Source organism: Bombina bombina, chromosome 4 (assembly GCF_027579735.1).
Source record: "Bombina bombina isolate aBomBom1 chromosome 4, aBomBom1.pri, whole genome shotgun sequence".
Taxonomy (NCBI): Eukaryota; Metazoa; Chordata; class Amphibia; order Anura; family Bombinatoridae; genus Bombina; species Bombina bombina.
In genome coordinates, this window is record NC_069502.1 from 970039710 (window position 1) to 970054201 (window position 14492).

A 14492-nucleotide genomic window follows, 5' to 3' on the forward strand; every position below is an offset into this window, starting at 1 on the left:
GATGTTGTCTGTCTGCTACATTCTATATAGTACAGATTAAACGTTCCTAAAAAAGACTAAACAAAAACACTACTGGTATGTATACAACGCGGAGAAAAATATATATAATGTAGTAATTTAGTCAATCTGTTTCGTGTGATAGTACTTGTTTGTTTTATTATTAGCCTGCAACATACGACACCAGCTACTTAGGCAAAATACAATGACGTGTTTAAAGACTACAACTACGTACATATATAGGTCCCAAAAAGAAAAAAATGTAAAGTAATAGTGCAGCACTTCTGTAGCCAGAACACTTTACAAAGTAGCCCATCCCCACTAGGACTAGCCAAGCTGAGGCTACATCACTTCCAGGAAGAAAAGAAATAATAGAGCCCATAACACGTGACGGGAAAGCTAAAGAAAGGGCAAAGTTTGCTTTCAGAGGAGAATACCCTGTCCCTTATTGTTGTCATTGTGCCTGGGGGGGTGCGAGAGGAGTCAGTGATGCGGGGAGGGAGGGAACAGGAGGAGGAGGGAGGTGCACACATGCGTCCTGGGAGCAGAGTGTGTTCAGTCAGTGTTAGAGAGCAGGAATCAATCCTGGGGGACAGGGAAACCCCAATCTGCAGGGGGACAGTGCACCGAGGGGTCACTAACAGGACAAGGACAAGTGCCTCTCATATAAAGTGACCAGCTTGGTGTCAGTGCAAGGTAAGATACAGTGAATAGATGCTGCAAACGTCTTCCCAAAAATCACTTGCTGCTATAGGCATTGTATGAACAGCTCCATTCACCAGATATTACTGAATGGATCTGAGGGGTCCAGGGTATATTTATTTGCTAAATCTTTTAAAGATAAGGATAGACAGTGTAACCAAACATAACATTCATAGCACTTGTGTATGATAATTTATTGATGAAAATCACTTTGTATGCATACATAAAACTCGGTTCAAACACCTACTTTATTTACTGGGACTATAGATATAGATGTCATTCTTAAATGTCACATTGTAGATTAAGAAATACATTTATCACATTAGGCATATGAATGTCAATCTCAGCAATATCACCTTGTGTAAATTAATTGTATTATATATGCATTGCTGACTTGTCCTATGATCTGGCTGCATTATGTATATGCACATTGCACAACAGGGGTTTGGTTACTTTGCTCTTTTTGTCTCAATACACAGTGACTCTGTATAATGTGTTTTTTTTTTAACTTGTATATCCCAAAGATTTTGTGAAGCATACAGTCTGGTAAGTCATTTTCTGGTGCCTGCTTGTGGCTGTTGAAGTCATAGATGGATGGTGCTGAAAGTGATGCATTGAGTTGCACTATTTGCTATTGATCTATTTTTTTTTTTATTTGCAATGAAATGTGATTAACATTTTTTAATATTCTTGTTATCTGTCTAGGGTGTATATATATATATATATATATATATATATATATATATATATATATATATATATATATATATATATATATAAAATTCAATTTTCAGATGGACTTAAAGGGACACTGAACCCAAATTTATTTGTGTGATTCAGATAGAGCATGCAATTTTAAGCAACTTTCTAATTTACTCCTATTATCAACTTTTCTTTGTTCTCTTGTTATCTTTATTTGAAAAAGAAGGCATCTAAGCTTTTTTTGGTTCAGGCCTTTGGACAGCACTTTTTTTTTAATTGGTGGCTGAATTTATCCACCAATCAGCAAGGACAACTCAGGTTGTTCACCAAAAATGGGTCGGCATTTAAAGTTACATTCTTGCATTTCAAATAAAGATACCAAGAGAATGAAGAAAATTTGATAATAGGAGTAAATTAGAAAGCTGCTTAAAATTTCATGCTCTATCTGAATCACGAAAGAAAACATTTGGGTTCAGTGTCCCTTTAAAGGGATATGAAACCCACATGTTTTCTTTAATGATTCAGACAGAGCGTGTCATTTTATGCAACTTTCTAATTTACTCCTATTATGAATTTTTCTTTGTTCATTCTATGCATCTTTATTCGAAAAAGCATGAATGTAAGCTTACAAGCCAGCCCATTTTTGGTTCAGCACCTGGGTAGCGCTTGTTGATTGGTGGATACATTAGCCACCAATCAGCAAGTGCTACCCAGATGCGGAACCAAAAATGGGCTGAATCCTAAGCTTACATTCCTGCTTTTCAAATAAAGATACCAATAGAACGAAGACAAATTGATAATAGCAAAACATTAGAAAATTGCATGCTCTGTCTGAATCATGAAAGAAACAAATTGGGTTTTATGTCCCCTTTAAAGAGATAGTAAAGCCAAAATCTAGATTTATTCTTCAAACTTAGAGGCATGCAATTTTAAACGTTTTGAATTTCTATGTATATGAGTTTGTGATTGGCTGATGACTGTCAGATGATACAGTGGTCCAGCAAATTAAATTTATTTTGAAAATTGTTAGAAAAAAAAATCTACTGCTCATTTAAAATTCTGGCTATTATCTTTTTTTTTTATTATGCTATTTTTATTATGAAATTCTGCTGATTGGACCTTTGAAAGGATGAAAATCTCTTAAAGGGACATTTCAGACAAAATTAAATTATTCATCTAGTATCAGTGTTTCAGAGCGAGCTTTTACTGTACACAGACACATGGAGCATATCTGATAAGACTTACATTATTATGTCTGTCATATATTTGATTATATTTTCTCTATAAGAATAAATATATTGGGCTAAGTGGCAATCTGTTAAAGGAGCATTTAATCCACTCAAATTGCTTCAATAATGCTTGTGAGACACATCAAAGTCCTGTGCAGGTGGAAATGGCATGAACCATGGAGATAAAAAAAGGATGCATGTTTCAGATGTTGAGTTCTTGACAAATGGAGCTTGCTTCTGAATAAGAGATCTTGTCTGGTCATGAATAAAAGCCACACAATACCATTGATATGATTTGAGTAAGTCGACCTGTGATTCACTCACTAATTGTAAGGGATATTTTATAGGTCACAGTCACAGCAGGTTAGCGTAGGATCACTGTGCATTTTGTTAGCTTGATCTTGAGCGAGAGTAATAAAAACTATATGCTGGAATGTGGAGGATTTCAGTACTGTACTAGTCTGGTGATCATAATAAAATATTAAACCAGACTCACATTTAAAGGGATGTGATTATGCAGTGCTATAATGCTGTAATGTGTTAATGCAGTTTATTACTGTATAACCCCCCTGCAAATGGTTAAACACATACATAAAATTAACTCAGGAGCTGCAATGCATTGTTACTTCTGTTATCAAGTTTGTGAGGTTTCTTGTTATACATAGTTGCAAACACTGCTGCCATAGAATGTTAAAGCTACGGGCACACTCCTGAATAAAGTTTACGGGATTGGAAAGTCAAAATAAATCTTGCATTATCCAGACAGATCATGTAATTTTAAGACGCTTTTAAATTAACTTCTATTTTCAAATGTGCTTCCTTCTCTTGGTATCCCTTGTTGAAAAATAATACACGCATATCCCACACTAGTGGGTTCTAGCTGCTGATTGGTGCCTGCACTCACTTGTTTCTTGTAATTGGCTAACTAGATGTGTTCAGTTAGCTACCAGTAGTGCAATGCTGCTCCTTCAGCAAAGGATTACAAGAGAATGAAGCACATTTGATAGTAGAAGTAAATTGGAAAGTTGTTTTTTTTAAATTGTATGTTCTATCCAAATCATGAAAGAAAATTTGGGGGTTTCTTGTCCATTTAAACTGTTTAATTTTGACTTTATTGTCCATTTAAGCAGATTGTTCTAGCCATTAGGGCAAGCCACATCTTATATAATAAAATATAATATATCAGGGGAGCTCAAACTTGTTTATATGGAGGGCTGGTAAATACTCATGTGAATATTTGTGTGCTTCATTGGCATTAGGGCGAGTATAATGTAAACATAATTTCTCACAATAAAATGACATTATAATAATATATTTAGCCTGTACGTACTCAAATTTACCAAATTTGCCCCAAATATATACAGAAAATGAATAAAAATTGATAATAGTAGTACATTTCAAATGTGCTTAAAATTGCATGTTCTATCTGAATCAGTAAAGAAAAAATTTGGGTTTAGTGTCCCTTTAAAGTAAAGGTCAATTTTGATGGATTAGTGCCCGGTTTTTAATAAACCTATTAAAAACAAGGGCACTGTAATTCATCAAAATTGACATTTCACTGTTTTCTTCAAAAACTTACCTTTTAATCCTGGCAGCTGCTCCAGCACTTCCTCCGCCCGTCGCAAGCCGTCTTCGCGGGTCCAAAATGACGAATCCGGCTTCCTCCAATCACAGCGTTGCATCAGGCCAAGATTCCCCCGGGGAGGAAGCTGTGATTGGAGGAAGCCTGATTTATCATTTCTGACGTCTGCAGAGGCTTCCAACGGCCAGGGGAATAGCTGGAGCGGCATTCAGGATTAAAAGGTAAAGTTTTTGAAGAAAACAGTGAAATGTCAATTTTGATGAATTAAAATGCCCTTGTTTTTAATAGGTTTATTAAAAACCGGGCACTAATTCATCAAAATTGACCTTCACTTTAAGTATTTGTTATGTATGTATAGCATGTTCTCTAGATTGCAAGCTCTTTGGATCACGCTCTTTCTCTTCTTGTATAGGGTTTGTTTAGTCTTTTTTTGTGTGTTTGTATTTTATTTATTTTTTTACCATAGATCAGACTTATGGAATTTGGTAGCGTTTTAAAAATATATTGTGATAATATCAGCAATTAAGCATGATATGTTAAAGCATCTGTGTACAAAACAAATGCAAAATACTCAAGGTTTTGCAAATAAAGAGCAGTTCAGGGATATGCACATGTTCCTGGTCTCATTTGCTGTGGGTAATTAGGGACAGATGTGAATGGGTTTATGCTCTTATCTAAACTATGTGTGTAATCTTGATGGGTTAGATAAACCATAAGTAAAATAGTCATTACAGTTATTCTGGTAGTAGTTAAAACATTTTTATGGGGGTTACTTCCAATGACTTAAAATACAAATCTTCTCCAAAAAATAATTCAGCTTGTAAAAGTTAAATGTAGGTTAAGAAATATTTTGACAACTGTGACCTTGAAAATTCTTTTCATATCTGATTTCCTGAATATAAGAATTTCAGAACTGTATTATTTTGAGGCATTATTAACCCCTTAATGACCACAGCACTTTTCCATTTTCTGTCCGTTTGGGACCAAGGCTATTTTTACATTTTTGCGGTATTTGAGTTTAGCTGTAATTTTCCTCTTACTCTTTTACTGTACCCACACATATTATATGCCGTTTTTCTCGCCATTAAATGGACTTTCTAAAGATACCATTATTTTCATCATATCTTATAATTTACTATAAAAAAATTATAAAATATGAGGAAAAAATTGAAAAAAAACACACTTTTTCTAACTTTGACCCCCAAAATCTGTTACATATCTAAAACCACCAAAAACACCCATGCTAAATAGTTTCTAAATTTTGTCCTGAGTTTAGAAATACCCAATGTTTACATGTTCTTTGCTTTTTTGCAAGTTATAGGGCCATAAATACAAGTAGCACTTTGCTATTTCCAAACCACTTTTTTTTTTTAAATTAGCGCTAGTTACATTAGAACACTAATATCTTTCAGGAATCCCTGAATATCCATTGACATGTATATATTTTTTTTTTAGTAGACATCCCAAAGTATTGATCTAGGCCAATTTTGGTAAATTTCATGCCACCATTTCACCGCCAAATGCGATCAAATAAAAAAAAAAGTTCACTTTTTCACATTTTTTTCTTTACAAACTTTAGGTTTCTCACTGAAATTATTTACAAACAGCTTGTTCAATTATGGCACAAATGGTTGTAATTTTTTCTCTGGGATCCCCTTTGTTCAGAAATAGCAGACATATATGGCTTTGGAGTTGCTTTTTAGTAATTAGAAGGCCGCAAATTGCCATTGCGCACCACACGTGTATTATGCCCAGCAGTGAAGGGGTTAATTAGGGAGCATGTAGGGGGCTTTTTGGGGTAATTTTAGCTTTAGTGTAATGTAGTAGACAACCCAAAGTATTGATCTAGGCCCATTTTGGTATATTTCATACCACCATTTCACCGCCATATGCGATAAAATTAAAAAAAACGTAAAATTTTTCCAAATTTTAGCTTTCTCACTGAAATCATTTACAAACAGCTTGTGTAATTATGGCATAAATGGTTGTAAATGCTTCTCTGTGATCCCCTTTATTCAGAAATAGCAGACATATATGGCTTTGGCGTTGCTTTTTGGTATTTAGAAGGCCGCTAAATGCCGCTGCGCATCACACGTGTATTATGGCTAGCAGTGAAGGGGTTAATTAGGTAGCTTGCAGGGTTAATTTTAGCTTTAGTGTAGAGATCAGCCTCCCACCTGACACATCACCCCCTCCAGATCCCTCCCAAACAGCTCTCTTACCTCCCCCACCCCACAATTGTCCCCACCATCTTAAGTACTGGCAGAAAGTCTGCCAGTACTAAAATAAAAGGCATCCTTTTTTTCTTTTTTTCCCCCCCTTTGCATATTTACATATGCTGCTGTGTAGGATCCCCTTTAGCCCCCAAACCTCCCTGCCCCCCCAAACAGCTCTCTAACCTCCCCCTCTACCCTCTTGGCAGCCATCTTGGGTACTGGCAGCTGTCTGCCAGTACCCAGTTTACACTATATAGTCTCTTTTTTATTTGTTATTTTATTTTTTTCTGTAGTGTAGCCCAAGACCAACCCCCACCCCTATTCAGATCCCTTAGATTACTTTTTTTGGGGCATTTCTTCCCCCCTTCCTCCCACTTATACTTGATAATTTTCTGTAGTGTAGCGGTTCCCACCCGCTCCCTCCCCGTGCACGCGCGCGCATTGTGCGCGCGCCCGACTGTCCCGCCCCCGATCCCGCCCCCCTCTGTGTCTTAGAAACCATCGATGGCCGCCCACCCGCCTCCCACTGCAGCTCCCACCCACCAATGAATGCGGCCATCGATGCCCGGTGTAGAGAGGGCCACAGAGGTCTCTCTGCACCGGAGGGGTACAAATTGTTATTGCAGGATGCCTCAATATCGAGGCATCCTGCAATAACCGGAAAGCAGCTGGAAGCGATCAGGATCGCTTCCAGCTGCTTTCCAAACCGAGGACGTACGCCATACGTCCTCAGGCGTTAACTGTATTTTTTCTGAGGACGTATGGCGTACGTCCTCGGTCATTAAGGGGTTAAAGGGACACTAAACCCAATTTTTTTTCTTTCGTGTTTCAGATAGAACATGCAATTTTAAGCAACTTTCTAATTTACTCCTATTATCAATTTTTCTTCTTTCTATTGCTATCTTTATCTGAAAAAGAAGGCATCTAAGATTTTTTTCTTGGTTTAGGACTCTGGACAGCACTTTTTTATTGGTGGATGAATTTATCCACCAATCAGCAAGAACAACCCAGGTTGTTCACCAAAAATGGTCCGGCATCTAAACTCACCTTCTTGCATTTAAAATAAAGATACCTAGATAATAAAGAACATTTGATAATAGGAGTAAATTAGAAAGTTGCTTAAAATTTCATGCTCTATCTGAATCACGAAAGAAAAAATTTGGGTTCAGTGTCCCTTTAATGTTATATAAAGTGCTTTTACCCTGTAGAAATAATTCTGTAAGTTTGCAGTTTCACTACATTCCCTTATTTTTCTGTCTACTCTTATAATTATCATTGCAGTGATGTTCTATAAAGATGTGCGATTAAATAAATGATGCAGCAGAATCAGCTCAATACTCTTTATGTAGAATGTTGCTGTTAGTAAACCATAAGATAAATGTTGTGTAAGTTTTTAGATTTTAGTCTCTCTGTGGCAGCCTCGCATTATTCCACCTCTATATTTCAAGCAGATTGCAAATTAGGGTCAGATTACGAATGGAGCCCTAACAGTTACGTGCGAGCGAAAAGGGGTTTATAGTGGGTGTTTGTGTTTCATCTGCACTTTTTCAAAGATGGGTCATGAATTTACAACAATGGTGTAAATCCATACGTCATCTGACGCATTTCATACTTTACTGGTGCTTCTTCAAAGATAGTATGGGGAGGGCATGAATCCCGTTCTCAACTATGTTGACTCTACCCCACACTATGATGTACCACATATACACACAGGAACATCAATTAAACAATAAGACATACTTGTCAGCATAGTACAAATAACATAACAGTAAAAGTTAAGAACAATAAACACATTGTGAATTGCACCAATGAATAGGGCACATAGAGCTCAAAATACGATTTATGTGTTTATTCTTTGTTTTAACCTTTTGCATGTATTATAGACATAAAATCTCACTCATGGGTTTGGCGTTTTGGTTTGCCTTACGGGAGAGTGGATGATTTTGCTGTAGGGACAGCAATGTATTCCTCTGATGAAAGTACAATCTTATCAACCTGTATTGATAGGATAAGTCAATATGGGACTTTGTTTGCTGAAGACACTATGTGCCTCTCTCTCTCTCCACTGTCCTCCAAATGAGCACTTCTTGGTTTTACTCTTGTATAAGCTGTTGATTGGCTGTGAGCTTGCCTTTGATCGCAGCTCATTACTATGATGAAAATCATTTTAGTGTTTAGCAGCTCTTCTAATAAATGTTGCTGTAGGGCAAATACGGGGAGATAATGGCTCTGTTTGAAACTCCTCCTCCTCAACCAAGAAAAATAAACACCATCTTGATGTCAGAATGAGATGTAAAAAGAAGTCAGTGTCATAGTGAGAAAATAAAGTTTTAGTTGTAGCAAAGAGTTTTAGTGTTTAAGAGCAACAACAGGTGTCATTTGCCATTGGAACACAAGCAGGGCTAGGCACAGAGATTGTTTTTTGTGGGTGTGGTTGGCTGTAAGGGTGAGAAGAGTTGGTGATGAGTTAGGGTCCATGACTGAGAAGAAGAAAAGAAGGAGAGAACATTATGATGGTGATTGCGTGGATGTAAGCTCCTCGGGGCACATACTATTCACAATTTATTATACTGTTTGTTTTATTGTCAAACCTGTAAAGTGTTGTGAACATAGACAGCTTATACAAATAAGATACAATCAAATCATATAATCCCCTAGGAAACCAGCATTCTGCCGACCCTGGGAGTAGGCTTTAAACCATCTCTAGATGACCAACTTTTAATAACTCTTATTTGAAATATGTTATTGCAAAAATAAAGCTAAAGCAGTGTCAGAATTAACGCAAAGGAAGTCAAAATGAATCTTTCATGGTTCAGGGCATGCAATTTAAAATAAAACAAAAAAACTTTCCAGTTTGGGGGAAACTTCCAGGTTAAATGTAGACATCCATTCTCCTTATTTTTAGAATTCAATTCGACTACCTCCGACTATTTTTTTAATGCCTCAAAGCTCTGATTTTCTGGAATTGTGAGAGCCTTGGTAATCCTAATGCTGAAAAGGCTTCTAACATACTTCCCCCGTAATCGTGTTGACAGAGTTGTTGAGTTAACTCTAGCTGTACAAGTCTAAGGAGGAATGTATCTGTAGTGCAATCAGCATTCAGTTTGAATATAGAATCTGGGACTCCATTTCATAGAATTTGCCTGGATATCTGTAATAGGCTGATAATACACAAAGTCTTGTATGGGTTAACATAGTAGTTAAAATGACAGTACAGTTAGAAGTCAACCTTCATGACTTAGATTTAAATAAATTGAATTTGTTCTTATTGTATCCTTTGTTGAAGAGGGAGACTCCTAGAAGATCAGTAGTGTGTATGTGTCTTTAGCACCCTATGGTAGTATTGACTGCAACAATGTTTACTTAATGTTATACATTGTTGCAAACACTCCTGGCAGAGTGCTAAATACACATGGACACTCCTGAGCTTTTATGAACCTGCCTAGATTGACTCTTTGATAAAGGAAACCAAGAGAACAAAGCAAATTGGTATAGAAAGTTTTTAAAAATTGCATACTTTATCTTAACCAACTGTCTCTTTAAATGCCTTGAATCCCTTGAGTGCTAACGACGGTTCAGCCGTCACAGAGTTTCCCACTCAGGTGCTAACGACGGCTTAGAGCCATCGCTAGCACTCTCCCATCTTGAGGGAGATCTGGGGGCTGTCACCCGCTCCTACCCCGGCAATCGGGCCTGTATAGTGACAAGCATCACCGGGGCTTCACGTTTGCGCGGTTATTTCATCACGTCATTGCGCGTGACATCACCGCACAAAACGTGAAGCCCCGGCGATGCTTGTCATTATACACCTTATATAAAAAGTACAATAACAAGTATAGGAAAAGGGGGCATGCTGCTTAGAAGCCTGTATCTCAGGCATCTAAGCAGCTACAGACCCCCAACCCATTGGAAAGGTAGTCGCCTAACCTTTCCAATTGTGTCTTGGGTATCAGAAAGGGAAAAAAAAGTAAATAAATATATTTCAAAAAAAATAAAATAAAAAAAAAACTTAAATCAGCTTAGCACCCAGGCGTGAAAGTGCTTAGTACTCAAAGGGTTAATATTCTGTTTCCTCTTTTGGACTTGCATGCAGTGGACCACATCTACTGTTGACTCATAAATGTTTGTTAATTGTCATAGAATTGTATTTATGATGACATTTAGCCTAATGCTGAAGTGATTGTAAATTGTGTTTCTACATAGAACAGCTGCACCCTTTCTTGGTTATATTGATTATTGCTGTTGGATTGGTAAGATGCCATGGGCCAAAGTATAATGACATTTATTTACTTGTTACATTTGATGACTGTTGATGTTTGATGCTTTGCTGTTATTCCCCTGCTATCTCATAAACAAATGCTATCTAAATAGACAACTGTTGTAGGGTCATTTTCCCCTTAACCATATTGTGCCTATATGTTTATGCTAATGATGACTTGTGCAGTATATATAATAAAATCCATACAAGACGTCAGCAGTTAATGGGATATGAAACCCAAAATTGTTCTTTGATTCAGAGCATGCAATTTTAAAGGGATACTGAACCCACATTTTTTTCTTTCGTGATTCAGATAGAGCATGACATTTTAAGGAACTTTCTAATTTACTCCTATTATCAAATTTTCTTCATTCTCTTGGTATCTTAATTTGAAATGTTAGAATGTAAGTTTAGATGCCGGCTCATTTTTGGGTGAACAACTTGGGTAAATTCACCCACCAATAAAAAAGTGCTGTCCAGAGGTCTTAACCAAAAAAAAGCTTAGATGCCTTTTTCAAATAAAGATAGCAAGAGAATGAAGAAAAATTGTTAATAGGAGTAAATTAGAAAGTTGCTTAAAATCGCATGCTCTGTCTGAATCACGAAAATTTTTTGGGTTCAGTGTCCCTTTAAACAACTTTTAAAAACAAGTTATTTTTATTATCAAATCTTCTAAGTTCTCTTGGTATCTTTTGTTGAAAAGCAGTGATGTAAGCTTAGAAGCCTGCCCATTTCTGGAGCACTATATGGCAGCAGTTTGGCAAGAAAGTTATCCATTTGTAAGACCACTAGATGGAATAAAAAGTTAAACACATAAGCGGCGCTTAAGGCAAGATGGTAAGATGAAGTTGGCAAATAAAGATTGCATAAAGTATAAATATATTTATATAAAGTATAAATATTTATTCTTTACACATATAAAAACAATAATCTGCTGGGGCAAACCAGAACTGGATCTCATGGCGTCTCGCCAGAACGCCAAGCTTCCTTGTTACGGATCCAGGTCCAGGGACCCGGGAGCTGCGCTGATAGATGCTCTAGCAGCCCCTTGGGTTTTCAACATGGCTTATGTGTTTCCACCATTTCCGCTGCTACCTCGACTGATTGCCAAGATCAGACAAGAGAGAGCATCGGTGATTCTGATAGCACCTGCGTGGCCACGCAGGACCTGGTATGCAGACCTAGTGGACATGTCGTCCTGTCCACCATGGTCTCTGCCTCTGAGACAGGACCTTCTCATTCAGGGTCCTTTCCATCATCCAAATCTAATTTCTCTGAGGCTGACTGCATGGAGATTGAACGCTTGATCCTATCAAAGTGTGGCTTCTCGGAGTCGGTTATTGATACCTTAATACAGGCTCGGAAACCTGTTACCAGAAAAATTTACCATAAAATATGGCGGAAATATTTATATTGGTGTGAATCCAAGAGTTACTCATGGAGTAAGGTTAGGATTCCTAGGATATTGTCTTTTATACAAGAAGGTTTAGAAAAGGGCTTATCTGCTAGTTCGTTGAAGGGACAGATTTCTGCTCTGTCTATTCTTTTACACAAACGTCTGGCAGAAGTTCCAGACGTCCAGGCTTTTTGTCAGGCTTTGGCTAGGATTAAGCCTGTGTTTAAGACTGTTGCTCCTCCGTGGAGCTTAAACTTGGTTCTTAAAGTTCTTCAAGGGGTTCCGTTTGAACCCCTTCATTCCATTGATATTAAGCTTTTATCTTGGAAAGTTTTGTTTTTGATGGCTATTTCCTCGGCTCGAAGAGTCTCTGAGTTATCTGCCTTACATTGTGATTCTCCTTACCTGATTTTCCATTCAGACAAGGTAGTTCTGCGTACTAAACCTGGGTTTTTACCTAAGGTAGTTTCTAACAGGAATATCAATCAGGAGATTGTTGTTCCATCATTATGTCCTAATCCTCCTTCAAAGAAGGAACGACTTTTGCATAATCTGGACGTAGTCCGTGCCCTGAAGTTCTATTTACAGGCAACTAAAGATTTTCGTCAAACTTCTTCCCTGTTTGTCGTGTACTCTGGACAGAGGAGAGGTCAAAAAGCTTCGGCAACCTCTCTCTCCTTTTGGCTTCGTAGCATAATACGTTTAGCCTATGAGACTGCTGGACAGCAGCCCCCTGAAAGAATTACAGCTCATTCCACTAGAGCTGTGGCTTCCACCTGGGCCTTTAAGAATGAGGCCTCTGTTGAACAGATTTGCAAGGCTGCAACTTGGTCTTCACTTCACACTTTTTCAAAATTTTACAAATTTGACACTTTTGCCTCTTCGGAGGCTGTTTTTGGGAGAAAGGTTCTACAGGCAGTGGTTCCTTCCGTTTAAGTTCCTGCCTTGTCCCTCCCATCATCCGTGTACTTTAGCTTTGGTATTGGTATCCCATAAGTAATGGATGATCCGTGGACTGAATACACTTAACAAGAGAAAACATAATTTATGCTTACCTGATAAAATTATTTCTCTTGTAGTGTATTCAGTCCACGGCCCGCCCCGTCTTTTTTAAGGCAGATCTAAATTTTAATTAGAACTCCAGTCACCACTGCTCCCTATGGTTTCTCCTTTCTTGTCTTGTTTCGGTCGAATGACTGGATATGACGTGGAGGGGAGGAGCTATATAGCAGCTCTGCTTTGGGTGATCCTCTTGCAACTTCCTGTTGGGAAGGGAATATATCCCATAAGTAATGGATGATCCGTGGACTGAATACACTACAAGAGAAATAAATTTATCAGGTAAGCATAAATTATGTTTTTCTTTAGTGCTTTTCAGTTATACAGTATACAGGGAGTGCAGAATTATTAGGCAAATTAGTATTTTGACCACATCATCCTCTTTATGCATGTTGTCTTACTCCAAGCTGTATAGGCTCGAAAGCCTACTACCAATTAAGCATATTAGGTGATGTGCATCTCTGTAATGAGAAGGGGTGTGGTCTAATGACATCAACACCCTATATCAGGTGTGCATAATTATTAGGCAACTCCCTTTCCTTTGGCAAAATGGGTCAAAAGAAGGACTTGACAGGCTTAGAAAAGTCAAAAATAGTGAGATATCTTGCAGAGGGATGCAGCACTCTTAAAATTGCAAAGCTTCTGAAGCGTGATCATCGAACAATCAAGCGTTTCATTCAAAATAGTCAACAGGGTCGCAAGAAGCGTGTGGAAAAACCAAGGCGCAAAATAACTGCCCATGAACTGAGAAAAGTCAAGCGTGCAGCTGCCAAGATGCCACTTGCCACCAGTTTGGCCATATTTCAGAGCTGTAACATCACTGGAGTGCCCAAAAGCACAAGGTGTGCAATACTCAGAGACATGGCCAAGGTAAGAAAGGCTGAAAGACGACCACCACTGAACAAGACACACAAGCTGAAACGTCAAGACTGGGCCAAGAAATATCTCAAGACTGATTTTTCTAAGGTTTTATGGACTGATGAAATGAGAGTGAGTCTTGATGGGCCAGATGGATGGGCCCGTGGCTGGATTGGTAAAGGGCAGAGAGCTCCAGTCCGACTCGGACGCCAGCAAGGTGGAGGTGGAGTACTGGTTTGGGCTGGTATCATCAAAGATGAGCTTGTGGGGCCTTTTCGGGTTGAGGATGGAGTCAAGCTCAACTCCCAGTCCTACTGCCAGTTTCTGGAAGACACCTTCTTCAAGCAGTGGTACAGGAAGAAGTCTGCATCCTTCAAGAAAAACATGATTTTCATGCAGGACAATGCTCCATCATACGTGTCCAAGTACTCCACAGCGTGGCTGGCAAGAAAGGGTATAAAAGAAGAAAATCTAATGACATGGCCTCCTTGTT

At 38.1% G+C, this 14492-nt stretch overlaps 1 protein-coding gene across 1 annotated transcript in view; it reads left to right on the plus strand.

Moving 5' to 3' along the window:
- Positions 1-555: 555 nt before the first annotated feature.
- The window catches only part of RIN2 (Ras and Rab interactor 2), a 330034-nt gene continuing 316097 nt past the window's right edge, over positions 556-14492 (plus strand). Inside the window, exon 1 of the mRNA XM_053712006.1 lies at positions 556-693. The gene's annotated coding sequence lies outside the window, so the exon portion shown is untranslated. The remainder of the gene's footprint in view (positions 694-14492) is intronic.